The sequence below is a fragment of the Mus caroli genome, unplaced genomic scaffold, assembly GCF_978045245.1.
Source record: "Mus caroli unplaced genomic scaffold, Mus_caroli_1 scaffold_4, whole genome shotgun sequence".
In the NCBI taxonomy this organism is placed as follows: Eukaryota; Metazoa; Chordata; class Mammalia; order Rodentia; family Muridae; genus Mus; species Mus caroli.
In genome coordinates, this window is record NW_028227259.1 from 145,095,766 (window position 1) to 145,100,539 (window position 4,774).

The following is a 4,774-nucleotide window of genomic DNA, read 5'->3' on the forward strand; positions in this document are numbered from 1 at the left end:
CTGGTGTGAGTCAGCAGAGAGAGCCATGGACTACCCTGGCATCCTTCATCTGAGACCCAGGTCCCAGCCAATGCAGTCAAGCTGCCTGGTTGAGATTCAACCAGTGAAGAGACAGAGGGCCTGGAAGATTCCTCAGGGACCATTCAGTCTGAGCCATACAGGGCCAGACCCCATAGCATTCTATGCATACATGGCCCAGGGAGGCCTCCCAAGAGAAACCTGGGTGAGTTAGGAGGAAGACAAGAGCAATAGGATCTGTGGCCTGTCTGGATGGATGGGGAGGGACTGGGAAGAGTGCCAATCAAGTAACGAGGACAAGGGGAAGCCACAGGTGGGCTTTCACTTAAGGCAGCCTCTGTCCAGTTCCTGCTGGCACTCAGGGCGAACACCTTTCTTCCCCAGGCCTCAGTTTCCTCATTGTGCTGGCTGGTTTGTGTGTCACCTTGACACGAGTTGGAGTTATCACAGAGAAAGGAGCCTCCCTTGAGGAAATGCCTCCATGAGATCCAGCTGAAAGGCATTTTCTCAATTAGTGATCAAGGAGGAGGGCCCATTGTGGGTGGGGCCATCCCTGGGCTGGTAGTCTTGGGTTCTATAAGAGAGCAAGCTAAGCAAGCCAGGGGAAGCAAGCCAGTAAGTAACATCCCTCCATGGCCTCTGCATCAGCTCCTGCTTCCTGACCTGCTTGAGTTCCAGTCCTGACTTCCTTTGGTGATGAACAGCAGTATGGAAGTGTAAGCCGAATAAACCCTTTCCTCCCCAACTTGCTTCTTGGTCATGATGTTTTGTGCAGGGATACAGACCCTAAATAAGACACCCATCTACCAGGTCACTGTTTCAGGACCACTGGATCCTAGTGCGTGGGAAAATACTCCCTTCCATCCCGTGGCCTGAGACAATGCCAGCCTGGGCTCTTGGGTGCTTGCCACACACTGGCAGGGAGACAATGGCCACCTCTGAGCTGAATGTGGGTGGTAGTATCCATGGTGAGGGGCTGCCCAAGCAACAGTGCCAACTACCCATCCAGGGTCAGCCAGGCTGTGGCCCTGGGGACAGCTTTGTCTCCTAAGCTGGACCTGAGCCCATGACAGGCTCTGAATGGCTGGCTGTCAGCATGGCAGAGTTCACAGAGAAGGAAGGGGCTCTTGGCTGCAGAGATGCTGGCTGGAGGGAGAAGAATTGAACAGCTTTTCAGGGGTCTTCAAGGCACAAACACAGACAGGGGCATCCAGCCTGGGTCACTGACTGTCAGTGTACCCTCCACCTCCTGACACATCATGGTTCTGCCTGCCGATTCCCCACCCCCACCCCTAATTCTGCCCCTCTGTAAAGACAGAGCCTAGTGTGCTCTCAGGAGGACGTGGCCCCCATTTCCAAGTTCCGGGATGTTCTAGGCAATTGGCCAGAGCACAATGGGTCCCTCCGGCCTCCCCTGAACTGTCAAGGTCTGGATTCTGCTCCATCCGGCCACTGGCTGTGCCCACTTCCCACTCCCTACCTCTCCCCAAGATTGGCAGGAACTCAGCTAGAACACAGAGTGGCAACCCATTCCCAGTGGAGGGTCTCAGTGTCCTCCCCAGAATATTTGCAAAACCTCTTTATAACTGTCCATTTATAAGAGGACAGGTTAAGAGGAAGCTGTAGAGAGGCTCAGTAGTTAAGAAAACTGGCTGCTGTTGCAGAGACTGGGGTTTAGCTCCCAGAATCCACATGGTGGCTCACAACCATCTCTAACTCCAGTTTCAGGGGATCTGACACTGGTCTCTGGTCTCTTTGGGCACACAAGGAATGCACAGACATAGGTGTAAACAAAGCACTCATACACATAAAATAACAATGAATAAATCTTTTTTAAGTAGGGGCTTAGGATGGGACTCAGTTGGTAGAGGACCCACGCCAACGGCGTGGAGCGGTAGCCGAGACAGAAAGTTTAGAAATACAAGGCCATTCCATGCTACCTATGATTGTTGATGTCAGCAAAGGCTGCTGATGTCAGCAAAGGTCCTGTCTCCGAAATGAAAGAAAAGTGGGCCAAGGAGATGGCTCAGTGAGTAACTGCCGGCTGCACAAACTTGAAGAACTGAATTCAAATCCCCAGCAGCCACCCACAGAAAATTGGCTGTGATTCCATGCATAATCCAACACACCCGGTGGATGGGGGTGAAGGGACAAGAGAGACAGAGATAGGCGAATCCTTAGAAGTTTACAAGCCACCTATTCTGCTGTGTGTGCAGCAGAAAACCTGAGACCCTGTCACAAGCAAGGTGAAGGGCAAGTTCAGAGACCTGAGGCTGCCCTCTGACTGTCACATGGGCCAGGATATTTATGCCCCTGTGCTCATACACAAAACTTCTCTCTCTCTCTCTCTCTCTCTCTCACACACACACACACACAAAGAAAAAAACTCTCTAAAATATGTATTTTTCCAATTAAAGTCACTGAAATATCTGAGAATGTACAGGAAACAGGCTGCCGTGATTCTGACAAAACAGACCCTGCCAGGGCCACAGTGCGAGCCTTCCTATCTGAGGAAGTCCACGCATGCATGGAGCTTGTTATCCATGGTTGAATCAAAAAGGATAACTTTTAGGAGCCAGGGAGTCCTTCCACTACCTGGGTCCCAGGGATTGAACTCAGATATTCAGGACGGGTGGCAAGCTCCTTTTCCTACTGAGCCATCTCGCTGGCCCCTATTACTACTCTTTCTTTCTATCCTCCCCCTCTCTTCCACTTGCCCCTCTCCACCATGTCCGTCCACCATGATGCTCTGCCCCACCACGACCCAGACACACAGAAGCAGCTTCACATGGCCTGGAAGTTTGGAAACCATAAACCAAAACACATTCTTTTTCCAGTAAGCTGAAAAATAGTTCTTGGGTCTTTTCTGGAGATGAGAGTCTAAGGAACACGGGGCCAAAACACAGAAGGCAGTTGGAGGAGTCCCGCCCCCGTTACCTGCAAACACAACCCTTTCCCACAGTGATTCAGAGAGGCCACATGGATGCCATCTCTCTAAAGGAGCATCCCTGCATGGACCAGCCATAACCAGGGACTGCAGGAACACGTCACTGAGCAGAAGTGGGTGGTTGGATGGGTGTGAGGTTGGTAGACACATTCCTTCCTGTCCCATTTGCTGAGGGTCATCCAGTGGTACCCTGGGCTTCTTTGAGCAGTAGTGTCTTAGTTAGGGTTTTACTGCTGTGAACAGACACCATGATCAAGGCTGGCTTACAGGTCCAGAGGTTCAGTCTGTTACCATCAAGGCAGGGACATGGCAGCATCCAGGCAGGTATGGCGCAGGAGGAACTGACAATTCTACATCTTCATCTGAAGGCTGCTAGCAGAATACTGGCTTCCATGCAGGTAGGATGAGGGTCTTAAAGCTCACACCCACGGTGACACACCTACCCCAACAGGGCCACACTTCCAAATAGTGCCTCTTCCTGGGCCGAGCATATACAAACCATCACAAGTAGCTGTAGTGTTCTACGGCTTCCTGTGGAGATCTGGGGTGCTGGTTGGGACTTTCTGCCCCCCATCCCTTATCTCTATCAATCATGGAGTTAAGGGAGAAGAGGGAAGGCTTAGAATGTCACAAGCAGGGTAATACCAAAGGAGAGGGTCCTGGGCAGACTCCCAGTATCCTCTGAATACAACCAACACAAGAACAGTCCCCCTAAGTGCTATGACTCACCCCCCCCCACCCTAGGCTCCAATTCCTGTTGTTCTTGCTCCTGCTACAGCCTCTCTCTGTTCCAGGCATGCACATGGAAGCCTCAGCCATACCCAGGCTCCTAATTCCAGCAGATCCCTCCTGCCTGTGAGCACTCATGGTCCCCCAGCATCCTGGCTCCTGTCCATTGGGGTCCTGGGGACCTCTATGGATAGCCAAATGGGCCAGGTTGATCTCAGGTCCTGTCGTGCCTTGGATACGCAGGTAAAATGGAGGCCACTTTGGTGCTGAAAAAACAGCTCCGGCCAGCAGGTGTCTGCCACTGCAGGTGATCAGTCTAATGAGATGGACAAAGGACAGTGGGGCCCAGCAGAAGAGGGATCTGGTCTCAGCATCCAGGTGCACAGGGGACAACACCACATCTGGCTCTGCTACAGTGTGCCCCACAGGGAGTGTCCTCTCTTACACAGCCCCGCGTCTCCCCACAAACTCCAGCCTTATAAAGATGCTTTTCATCCCAGTTCCGGGAAGGAACAGACTCCAGGCGTGATTATGCTCTCTCTCCTGTGTAGGGATGCTTGCGTCTTGGCTTCTGGACACCCATCTGGCCCACTGCAAGCAAGAAGATGCTTACTCTGCCAACGCTGCCTCTCAATTGCCGAGCTCCAGCCGAAGGAGAAGCGGGTAAGTAGGGCGGTGTCAGTACCATAGCCCGCGAATCCGCCGGTGGTAAAGCACCCAGGAAACAGCTGGCTACATAAGCCGCGCGCAAGAGTGCGCCCTCTACTGGAGGGGTGAAGACACCTCATCGTTACAGGCCTGGTACTGTGGCACTCCCGTGAAGTCAGACGCTATCATAAGTCCACTGATCTTCTGATTCGCAAACTCCCCTTTTAGTATCTGGTGCGACAAATTGCTCAGGACGTCAAAACAGATCTGCGCTTCCAGAGTGCAGCTATTGGTGCTTTGCAGGAGGCAAGTGAGGCCTATCTGGTTGGCCATTTTGAAGATACCAACGTGTGTGCTATCCATGCCAAACGTGTAACAATTATGCCAAAAGATCTCCAGCTAGCACACCGCACACGCGGAGAACGTGCTTAA

At 52.3% G+C, this 4,774-nt stretch overlaps 1 pseudogene; it reads left to right on the top strand.

Moving 5' to 3' along the window:
* The first annotated feature begins 946 nt into the window (after positions 1 to 946).
* LOC110294987 (histone H3.3A-like) lies at positions 947 to 4,774 on the top strand (annotated as a pseudogene).